Genomic DNA, 12,926 nt, shown 5'->3' on the forward strand with positions numbered 1-12,926 from the left:
TATATATATATATAACTCGGTTAACATACATAGTTTTATTAAGAATTGAATGACTAGAACCAAGATTTAAGTAAAAAGGTTTTGATATAAAAACACTACTAGTTTCGGCCTATAACAGCCTTCTTCAAGTGACATTATAAAAGAAAGAAAAAACACTGAACATTGAAGGTTAAAAGACTATGAACAACATAGACAGTCTCTATACATAATTAGCATGAAAACGTTGTAGTTGTATTTGAAGCTGTTCTTTCGTTTGTTGCATTGTTGGGAGAGTGCGTGCTTGCAGCCTCACGTGAACGCCAGTACATGATTACAGCTGAATGACTATCTGGGAAGTTGTAGCTCAAGTTGTTATTTAGATGAACAGGGTTGAAGATGATTTCTCTAGATTCCACGATTTTTCTCTCTAGTTCGTCAATGCAACGGAAGATGTTAGTAGATTTTTCCCAGCAGACTTTGTGACTTTGGTTTTCATCATTAGGATCAGCGAGAAAAGGATATGACTTGATAATGCACTCGCTCGCTGTCTCTTGTAAGTAATGTTCCTCATGTGTTCTTCCATAGTTCTTCCATGTGTTCTTCCATACGCAATTCGACAGATTTGTCTGTCTGCCCAAAATAAGGAATATCACAATCACACAATATTTTATATACACCAAGGTATTTGAGTTGATGATGACAAGGTTTTGGGTAGCTAAGAAGGAGGCTATATATATATATATATATATATATATATGATCATAGGCTTTTACTCGGTCGTTGTGATACATTTTAAAACATAGAATTAATGTCTTAAAAAACCGAGATAACTTATAAAGATTTTAATGAGAATAATACAACTAGTTTCGGCTTATAACAGCCTTCCTCAGTATTCATAAAGGAAAAGAATAGTAATAAACATTGAGGTATCTAAAACAACTGGAAATTTCAGGTAAAAATTGCCACACATAATTGATACATAAAAAACGTTGTGTTTTTTCAAGTTGTTCTAACAGGCGTGCCATTGTTTATTGCAAGTGTGCGTGCAGGCACAGGTGAACGCCAATATTGAATAACTGCAGCATGGCTAACTGGGATGTTATAACTCAAATTGTTGTTTAAGTGGACATGGTTCAGCAGGATTTCCCTTCATTCTACAATTTTTCTCTCAAACTCATCATCACAGCGAAAGATATTTTCTGATCTCTCCCAGCAAACGGAGTGGCTTTGTTGATCATCATTAGGATTATTTGAAAAAAGAACATGACTGGATAACGCAGTTGCATGAGATCTTTTGTAAGAGATGTCTCTCTTATGCTCTTCTATACGTTGTTCAATAGATTTGTTAGTTTGTCCAAAATAAGGGATATTGCAATCGCACCATAATTTATATACACCTGGATATTTTAGATAGTGATGAGTAGGCTTTGGATCAGCAGGTTCTTTTTTTTTTTTTTTTTTTGGATTTTTGGATCTTTGGTTCAGCAGGGAAATCCTGCTGAACCCTGTCCACTTAAACAACAATTTGAGTTATAACATCCCAGAGAGCCATGCTGCAGTTATTCAATATTGGCGTTCACGTGAGCCTGCACGCACACTTGCAATAAACAATGGCACGCCTGTTAGAACAACTTGAAAAATACAACGTTTTTTATGTATCAATTATGTGTGGCAATTTTTACCTGTAATTTCCAGTTGTTTTAGATACTTCAATGTTTATTACTATTCTTTTCCTTTATGAATACCTGAGGAAAGCTGTTATAAACCGAAACCAGTTGTATTATTCTCATTTAAATGTTTATAAGTTATCTCGGTTTTTTATATCATTAAATGTATGTTTTAATATATATATATATATATATATATATATATATATATATATATATATATACACACACACACATTTTTCCCCAGTGAGCAGGTCATCTTTGTTTTATTTTGAATTTAATTTTCAATTGCCATTACGTCATCAAGAGTTGCTTGTGTAAATAGACCATGCGCGTATCTTGTGCAAGGCAAAACACTAGAGTTTCTCAAAATTGAGTATTATGCTTGTAAAAAATTCGTAGTCATCAATAAATAAATAAATTAAAAAAAAATAAAGAATCAAACCAGAAAATATAGGCATAAGTTCAACTAGTAGATTAGCATTATTAGCCTGGCTATGCAATTTTTTCAGTAACTGAAGGTTACTTTATTCAAAAGAGATAATCTGGATTTTCTATGGATATTAAAATAAATGTAAACAATAAATTTATATTAAAATACTCTTAGTTTTATTATATTATGTTAAAATTATTGTAAAATATTTAAAAATTAAAGTGATTATTTTTAAATATCTGAATCTTACTAAGACACCATAAATAAAATTAAATAATATTTTTAGGCATTGCAATATAAAAAATTGCGGTTCTCTCCGTATCTAGAGCTAATGACTTTATATTTATTGCGGTTTTCTCCGTATCTAGAGCTAAGGCAAGAATGCAGTGTTAAAATACGTAAAAGAAAAAAAAATGTACACCAATAAATGTGATTTTTACAGATGTTTAACTGTTTAGTTTCAACCATTCATTTAATACAGAGATAAATGCTGTCTGGGAAGTTTATTGGCTTTCCAACCAGGAAGTGATGGATTTGAATCCTGTTGGATTGGGGAGGGGGGGTCTTTGTGAAGAATATGAGTATATATTCTAAGTGCGATTGCAAAGACAACTTTAAAGACTAGAATTACGAATAGTACCACATTAAATAAAAAAGGCAAGCCAATTGACTCATTGTTTGAATCCAGAAAAGTAAAATATAATTTTTAGTATTATTTTTCTAGGTAGTCCTCTGCTCTTCCAAACCTTTGTTAAACTAATCCACACTTTTTTTTTTTATTGTGGTCATTATGTATAAAAAGTTGTTTTTTTCCGGAATTCTTACTCTGGTTACATCGACCACACGAGATCAAACTTAATGTCATGGTGAAAAAAAAAAAAAAATGTTGACAAAAGCCCTTTGAGTTTCGAATTGTTTTCGTTCGTCACACAATACACTATATTGTCCTACCATCCTTCTATATATTCTTTGTGCGTTAATGAAGAAATCTAACATATACAATATTTCTATCATTCTTATTATCATTTTTAAAAAAATAAATATTAAATCTTAACAATTAAAATTCAAAGGGATGTAGATGGCGTTAGGAGTCCCTCTTTTTCGAAGTGAAGAAAAATAATAGATTTGTAATAATAAAATATGTAATGATAAAGGAAATCTCTATTATTAATAATATAGAGATTTCCCAATTTTAATAGGGAAATATCATCAGATTTTTTTTAAAAAAAAGATGGTAAACAAAACAAAAATAAAAAAGGAACGAAAAAGAAAATTATTAGAATAGGCTTAATACCTAGAAAGAAGTCAGCAATGAAAATATGATATTATTATTATTATTATTATTATTATTATTATTATTATTATTATTATTATTTGACACCTCCAGGGAGTCCAAAGACTCATCGAGGGAGAGCATGCCAACAGCATCTAAAGTACCACAATGTTTTAAATTCAATAATATGGGGAAATTGGGATCTACCAGAAACAACGGTAAGAATTTATAAATTAGTAGTTCAACCTGTATTAACATATGCGCGTGAAAGAAGAATATAAACATGAAATATGCAAACAAATAATACTTCGTGCGAAGAAAAAAAATTAATGAAACAAAACTTCAGAATAAAAAAAAACGAAGAATGTTAATCATATTAATAAACGACTCATGGAATAGCAATGAACTTAAAATAGATTCAAAAATAATATACAAACAAAATCAACCGGAAGATCCGGGAACGGGGAACTTTGAAAGACTGTGAAATGTAATAGCAATATTAAGCTTAAAATAAAATAGCCGACAACAACAACAAAAAAAAAAGACGTTTATCTTTGATAATTATGAAAAAAAAAAATTCTATTACATACATACTTATATTTCATAGATACTTCAAATACTGGCTTAGGTTTCTGAATAAAGAACCATTCTTGAATATTTGAGACCAGCCATTATTTTTACTGATCCTACGAGTAAGTAATCTTACAGATAACCTAATCTCTTGAGGAAGTATTCCGAAGAAAAACAAATACTCACTATTACTGTAGGTTATATTGACAGATTAGCGTCTATTGCATCGGTCTGTTAAATGGCAAAAGGAGTGAGGATGTATTGTGAGAATACTACTAATGTTTTCTGTTTCTTCAGTCATAAATCATTTTTTTTTTAAAAATCGACGTTAAAAGCCATAGAAGGGGAATTATTGCATTTAGAAGACAGTCGTCAACATTCTCCCAATTGTTTTATCCTCTAATTTTAGTTTCATTCTTTTAAATGTCGTCAATATTATAAACGGTGCCAATTGTGTGGAGAAGTTTAGGTTACAAGAGATCCGAGTATAAAAGTGTACATAACGACCAAACTTCCTCGATTACAAGGAGGAAATTTGCTTTAAGAAATATATTTTATGTCTCTCAGTAGTGCAGGATGAGTTCAGTAAATTTTTAAACACAGGATCAGATTTGGTTGTTTGGGGTTATATCTGACGCAAGCAGTGCTATGACGCTATCGTATTATGACTATTAATTACACGATTTTTCGAGTAGCTTGCTGGATGAAAATATCTTGCTATTTCCATAGGACACTGGCTCACTTGCCTTCCATACGATTAAACATTAATCTATGTCTCCCTTACGGGCTACATACTGGTTTCTATAAGCTATCGATCTATTAGTAACAGTGACCCAATATATTTGTGATCTCGCAATTTCCATCTTGATTGGTAGAGTGGATAATGTCTCCACTCTTCATAGCTCTCCTGATTTTTCCTCTCCTCTGCTGATTTCTCCTCTCCTTAAAATAAAATAAAACAGACGTAATACTATTTTGGAAAATAGTATAGCGACTGTAGTGACTAGGCGACTACACTTAACATAGTTTTAAAGAAGATAGAAAGGCTTAAAAGTCAAATAAATTACATCTAATGGAACTGACTAACACTTGATCTATTCCATGTTGGGAGCCTTAGGCTACTGGCTGTTGCGCATAACAATACATTGGTACCAAACTCATCATTTGTCTCATCCCACCTAGTTTCATAGACAATGTTAGACGTATGCATCTTCCTTCGTACTCACCGGACCTCCCTGCAACTAGTACTACTTTTTTAAAAATCAAGTCATGCTTCAAGGTCGACGTTTTCATCAATGGAAAAGTTCAAGACAAATGCAACGTGTGACATTAGAAATGTCACAAAAAAAGGGGGGCCTCAAAAATTGTTTCGTGATTCTTCACCGATAGTGTTGTTATAGGCGAAAAATAACTTGTATGACTTGTAAACAACAAAAACTGTTCATGGATTATGTTGGTTTCGAAAATCATATACTTTTGACCTGGCGACAACGCAAAGGGTAAACAAATTAATTAGCGTTGGATTAAAATAAGCCTCTTCGTGAGAAACGAGGAATGGAGGCGAAGATGGCTTATGTTTAATCTACATCAGAAATTAGCTTAAAGATTCCAAGATCTTCATCAACTTTGCGTAGCTTTAACCTTGAGGTGGCATCTCAGATTGGAATCAACCTTCGGGCTGCGTTTCTTACCATCCAATATCTGTAGGCCCCATCTAGAGTTTTAAACCGCACATTTTCCTCAATTATGGCTTTATTAAATAAAGTGAAGAAAAGGGACAAGGTACGCGAATTACTGACGGGAAAGAGCGAGACTCTTGAGCTATAATGTGGAATTTTAGTTAGAAACATGAAAGAAGAGTTACAGACAAGTTCTTGAGGAACTTATGAATGAAACATAACAAAAAACTTTAAATTATTATTATTATCTCTTTGGACCTCTGTAAAATGATCTACTTCTCACTTCGAGAATAGTTTTTGACGATAAGAAAGATCCCGAAAACCTTCTCACTGGCATATCGAAAAGCGATAATAAATTCTACAAACAGAAAAACAGGCTAAAGGTTTATGTAAGAGATATAAGATGAGGACGTAATGTATAGAGAATGACCAATGTTCACATCATATGCAATTACTAGTACGAAGTTTTTTTTTTTCAATTAAAAAATATTTTTGATTTTATATGTAAGAGATATAAGACGAGGATGTAATGTATAGAGAATGACCAATGTTCAAATCATATGCAATTACTATACGAAGATTTTTTTTCAATTAAAAAATATTTTAGATTTTATACTATATATACTATATTTTACACTATAAGCATCTACCACTCCTATCCTATGATTTAAATTTCTAAACATCCATAGCAGGAACTTAGGCTATTTACTAGATAAATTTACTAGATAAAGCGAACTTTATCTAGTAAATATTCTTCAATTATTTACTTGTACAAAATTATGATAATTAAAAATAGGTGTTAAAAATTATTTCTATTTTTTTATTAATTTTTTAAAAAACCTAAATATTTTCGAAATTAGTAATGTAACTTTATAGTTAAAATTAGTATTTCTAAATAAATTATTAATTTTTGGAAAAATTTTTATAAATCTAACAAATAAATACTGAACGAATTAAAGCTATAGGCAAAATCCTTTTCTGAAACAATGTACAGTATATACAGAAAAGATTTATCTATTTGTAGAGAAATCGTATCGTAATATCCCTCATTAAAATATGGACCGTAAATGGACGGACTGACTATCTATCTATGAAAAATTAAATAAGCTAAAAGCCCTCTCTTTAGGGAATAAAAATACTTTCAAGGATTTGTTTCTTTTCATTTCTTTACAAATATGAAGTTTTTCTATACGTTTCAGGATTAGTTGATTTTTGCTTAAGTTTCAAAATTTGATGACTGTTTATCTGTTAAATTTAATTTAAATTTAATTTAAAATATAAATAAAATCAAAATAGCCATAAATAGTAATTGTAACTATAGTTTTACATTTCATTTCAATTAAATTTGAGAATTTCTTGGATATTTTAAATATAAATTATAATTATTAATTAACACCCATTTTTAATAGCAATGGTTATTTACAAGTATTTATTTATTTATTCTTGAAAAACTGGGAGTGTTTTTCAATGCTTTGGAATAGTAACTTTTGCCTGAATAAATTTTTTAGTTACCTATGCAAACTTCTCCTAGCAATTTTGCGAAATAATCATTTTTTTTAAATATATAAAATTTTTTATTTCAATGCTTTGGAATATTAACTTTTGCCTGAATAAATTTTTTAGTTACCTATGCGAAATTCTCCTAGCAATTTTGCGTAATAATAATTTTTTTTAAAGAAGGTAAAAAAGTTAATCACATTTTGTTTACATATTAACCTTCCAATTATCTTTAATTCATAGCTTTATAATTTTAGGCTTACATTTTAAATGTCTTATAATAACACATCACCACTTCCTTGATTGTTGTTTATTTACATTAATGTAAATTAAATTGAGGAAAATCATCCCTGATGATTTCTACCACGGTAGCACACCATTAACAAATATTGCAACAACACTTGTAATGCCAATTGACTCTCTCAATGAAACTGAAAAAAAATTTTAGTTACCTACGCGAAATTCTCCTAGCAATTTTGCGTAATAATTTTTTTTAAATAATTTTTTTAATTTTTTAGTTACCTATGCGAAATTTTCCTAGCAATTTTGCGTAATAATAATTTTTTTAAAATAATTTTTTACAAAGAAGGTAAAAAAGTTAATCACATTTTGTTTACATATTAACCTTCCAATTATCTTTAATTCATAGCTTTATAATTTTAGGCTTACATTTTAAATGTCTTATAATAACACATCACCACTCCCTTGATTGTTGTTTATTTACATTAATGTAAATTAAATTGAGGAAAATCATCCCTGATGATTTCTACCACGGTAGCACACCATTAACAAATATTGCAACAACACTTGTAATGCCAATTGACTCTCCCAATGGAACTGAAAAAAAATTTTAGTTACCTACGCGAAATTCTCCTAGCAATTTTGCGTAATAATTTTTTTTAAATAATTTTTTTAATTTTTTAGTTACCTATGCGAAATTCTCCTAGCAATTTTGCGTAATAATAATTTTTTTTAAAATAATTTTTTACAAAGAAGGTAAAAAAGTTAATCACATTTTGTTTACATATTAACCTTCCAATTATCTTTAAGTATTCATAGCTTTATAATTTTAGGCTTACATTTTTAAATGTCTTATAATAACACATCACCACTCCCTGGATTGTTGTTTGTTTACATTAATGTAAATTAAATTGAGGAAAATCATCCCTGATGATTTCTATCACGGTAGCACACCATTAACAAATATTGCAACAACACTTGTAATGCCAATTGACTCTCAAATGGAACTGAAAAAAAAAAAAAATTCAAATATTTCTGCATTTTTTTCTGGGGATATTTTAGCAGAATCTACCATTTCATTAATCACACAGAGATGTTATCTTTGGTCAGGTAATGCATATAAAGATTATTTATTTTGGTTCTCCGAACACATTATTATATTATGCAGCAAGACAAATGACATGAAATTGGTTTTAGACATCCGGGCAATTAGTCTGGTAGTCGCATAACTTGCACTGCACCTTTTTTTTTTTTTTTTTTTTCCCTATATTCCTTAATTTAGAGAAATAAATTCTAGGCACACAATGCTTCTCCCCAATTTTTATTTTATCTTAACGTAGCACCTGAAAAAAAAAAAATTTTTTTTTCCTTCAAAGAAGCAGGTTTGTATAAGTAGATATTTGTTTTAAGAGACCGATGATCTAAGTATATAGTCAACAACAAAAAAAAAAGGTGTGATTTGTCTTGTCATCAAGACATTGTCTAACGAGCTACCATATAACAGTGTGGGGTCGGATCTCCTTTTCATCACCGTACATTCAACTGCACCAACAACGCACGGTAGTCTGTTTGTTTGATACTCCAGTCAGTGGGTGTTATTTTTAAAGTTAGATGACGCCCCCTTTCAACTTCTCAGCGGTTGTCATCTTCAACTATCCTCCAAAACCTACGTGATCCATGTCTGTCAGTAGATTCGTTACTAGCAAAGAGTTTGTGAGCGTAGGATGTAGAAAGTCGACTATGTACCATTTCACTTTCATGCCTTTGATGGCTATAGACGTCTATACCTCTTTCATAATAGAAAATTGTGAATAAGTATCTTGTTCAGGACAGTAAAGGCATCTTTAGGAGAAAAGTATCTCCTCTCCTCTCTTTAATTTCGTTCTTGTTATTTAAATAGTCAGCAAGTAGAAAAATAGAGGATTTTTTATAAGTAGTATATAGAGATCCCAAACAGTAAGTCGGAGTCCCCTCTGCACACAAACACGTAGTTGAAGAAGATAGATATTTTTATTAACAAATTCAAAAGAGAACTTTCTTTTTTATTTATAATGATAAATATTGAAACACTGTACCTATAAAAAGACTGTATATAAAAATAGTAGATGGAATTAATTAAAATATCAGATAATTTTAGTTAGCTTATACGTAATAGAAAATAATTTTCCTACACTAAGTTTATTTTGATATGGATTCGTTTATTAATATTTTTTGAAGGTAGAAGAAGAGACTCTTTTAGGTTGATATTTAGAGTTCATGTTTAACTTATCTTGTCGTTGAATGTCTGAGCGATGAAGCGTTAGAAGTTAAAATGATTCCTCGGGTCACTCGTTGAGGTTAGAGGGATCATCTACTTTTTTGGAGAAGACCGTTTACTTATACAATGGTTCCAAGGTTGAAACTAAGGGGGGAAAAGGCTTTTCGCTGTAAAGTACAAGCAAGTACCCTGAATGTGTTCTATATTGTGCACTATGAAGATACGGGTTTGTGTAATACCCTTCTTTATCACAGAATCTCCAAATTATAGGATCCTGCATTGCCAGCAACTATGATTATGTCGTATTTTCAATGTTTGAATTTTATGCACTGCTTGGAAAGAAGTCAACGGACATTCTCATAAACAAGGTGTCTCGTGCCATGTAATGAGTCACGAGTTTGCAGCTGGTATAAATTGGGGGAATATGATGCTCTCCAGTCAGTCCAACTGTATCCGGGTGAAATAGCTGCGAGTAGGGAACTGACGGAATTTGAAAAAGGCGTTGTGATAGGATGCCATGTTTCAGGCCTGTCTGCTCGGCATATTATTGACAAATTGGGCCATCCCAGGTCAAATCAGTGACACCGTACTGAGATGAAAGCGCAGCGCGAGTCATTGCAAGTGTTACCTGCAGTCAGGAAAACCTACTATGCTCACTGAACGTGACCGTGCCCGTAGGGTGCTACGAAGGATAATATGTAAAAACCGCGAATGCGGAGTTCCGGGCATCGACTGGAACAAGAATCTGCACAAAAATATTCAGAACCGAGAATCAGAACTTGGTTTTACATAGTAGGACCGCAATACGCAAGCCCCACATTACCCGAAGCAACATACAGTGTCGTCTTCATTGATGCAAAGAGTACAGTGGGATGTGGAAACTTGGAAAGCTGTGTTATAGGGCAACGAATCACGCAACACCCTCTTCCGAGCAGATGGATGGATGTAGGCGTGGTGGATGCCCGAACGTCTCTACCAGAGTGTGCAACCCCAGCTATTTGAAATTCGGAGGTGGTGGTGTGATGGTATGATCTTGTTTTTCCTGGATTGGCCTTGGGCCTCTGTTTGTGGTGCCACAGACATTGAACTCCTATAGCTATGTGAACATTCTAGACAATGAAATCCTTCCTACTTTGTAACGTTTCCACTGAACAGACCATCGTGTCTTTTAGAAGACAATGCATAGTGTCATAAGGCTGCTTCTGTAACTGCGCGGTTTGTGGACATGAACGTCACCACACTGCCCTGATCTCAACTCTATTGAACATCTGTGGAACGACTGGAGCATCAGATGAGGTCGAGGGACATCCGTCTCTCAACAGTCCAGGACCTCATTACATGCCTGCAAGAAGAATGGTCCAAAATTCCCATTGATTGCTATCGTACGCATGTGGAAGGTGTGACACGTAGGGTTGCTGAGTCATCGCAACAAAAAGAGGTCCTATATCCAGTACCGTCGACAGGGTGTAGCACAGAGGCAGCCTGCCTCACGGCGCGGCTTAATAAGGGCGCTCGTTCAGCAATATTGTGGTAGGTGCCGTCGCTACGCTAACAATTCCTGTTAGCGTAGCAAGTGCGGAAAGAAGTTCTTCCGAGCTTAAACTGATTAAAAATTATTTGCAAACAGCAATGACTCAAGAAAGATTGGTTGGTCTAGCAACTATATCGATAGAGGCGGACATAGCTTATAATTTAAATTTAGAAGAGCTTATAAACAGTTTTATTGTGCGATATCCCCGCAGAGCAAACATTTAATTAATATTATTATGTAATCGTTTTGCATTAATGTTTCTGTTGTAATAAAAACAAAATAGCAATTGGAGATTTTCTTATATTTTTGTCTTATAATCCATCATGGGTGATATTTAATTGCTTGCCTCAGGGATATAATCTGGCGAGGACCCTGCCTACATCCGATTAAGGTGGGAGCCATGGCTGTTTGTTCCTCACACTATGGTGTCCATTGACTTCTTTCCAAGCAGTCAGAATCTGGACTTCCCTTATTGTCTGAACTTGTAACTCAACATACAGTTATCTTTTTGTAACTTATTCATTTGTTAACGTCAATTCCTCCTGTATTTTGTATGATGAGTCTATTTCCTTGCCTGTTAACAACACTCTTGCACCTGTATAAGATTTACTGATATTTGAATAATTCTACTAATATTATGAAATCTTCATTCCTGACCAGTTAATTATATGTTAACTATAAAATTGTAAGCTTGAATACTTAAATTTAATTATATAAATTTCGATTCAAAGGGGACTAATAATTAAAAACACGTAAAGACCATCATTTACATGCAGTGCGATTAGAAAAGCCAAACAGCATCGATTGGGAAAGACCCGAAATGATTCTCGTCACGTGATGAATCTTTATGCACCCTTTTTCAGTTGAAGGTGAGTGAGCCGAATCTCCTATAGAAGGAGCACAGGTTTTCATCCCGGAAATCGATAAGAGAACTGATAGAATTTGCAGGCAAAAAATACTATGGGTGGACAGTAGATGGCGGATTACGTAGTAGAGACGGTGGATTGTGTGGACTGGAGTGCCCTCCCGCGATGAATTCTTGAAGGTGACATGTAATAATAACTAAAACCATGGTTTTAGTTATTATTATTTAACATTTAGTTATGAGAGTAATCTATGAATAAAAATAATACAACTTCTTGTAATCAATTATATTTTATAATAGATTACAACGTTGTAATATTACAATCTTCTAATCTATTAATTTATTATATTTCATCGAAGTGATTCATGATTAGCTTTTGTCTGTTTTGTCAAATGACAAACCCGAGTTCTTTCCACCTCTGTGTGAGACCGACTAGCTCATCTTTAGTTGAAAGCTCCTATGAAGATTCCTCGGAATTTGAATCCGAGTTTCTCCAAAGGCCATCGGCGATATCGGAATATCCGAATGGATTTTAGGCTGACACATTAAAGGCAAACTAATTACCACTTAGACAAACTAGTTACTCATTTTTAATTTTGATTCACTGAACAAAGAGGTTCAGGCATTATGAGATTCGAGTTCGAATCCCATAATGCTCCCAGCAGTTGAAACAATGGCCCATCATTTCAGTAATGTTAAAAATTCATGACATCTGAATTCCATTTTGTTTCCACTAAGATAACAATCGTCGTTATCTAAAGTTTTGAGTTCGAAGCTTCGTCAGCGTGCGATTATGGCAACCGAAGTCAACAACATCAGCGGATTTTCATTAAGGAGAAAACGCAGTAGCTTACTGACCCTTTTCTCCTCAGACGAATAAATTACTAACTGCCGTTTCTCTCCCTCTAACCAAATAGGGTTCGTTGCGTATTCTA

The 12,926-nt window shown here is 32.8% G+C and overlaps 1 long non-coding RNA gene across 1 annotated transcript in view; it reads left to right on the top strand.

Annotated features, from left to right (window-relative positions):
- Positions 1-381: 381 nt before the first annotated feature.
- Positions 382-12,926, top strand: part of LOC150109562 (uncharacterized) — a 72,989-nt gene continuing 60,444 nt past the window's right edge. Inside the window, exon 1 of the long non-coding RNA XR_016549924.1 lies at positions 382-532. This is a non-coding gene — a long non-coding RNA (uncharacterized LOC150109562). The remainder of the gene's footprint in view (positions 533-12,926) is intronic.

Source organism: Typopeltis vanoorti, chromosome 2 (assembly GCF_054136105.1).
Source record: "Typopeltis vanoorti isolate ZY-2024b chromosome 2, IOZ_Tvanoo_1.0, whole genome shotgun sequence".
NCBI lineage: Eukaryota > Metazoa > Arthropoda > Arachnida > Uropygi > Thelyphonidae > Typopeltis > Typopeltis vanoorti.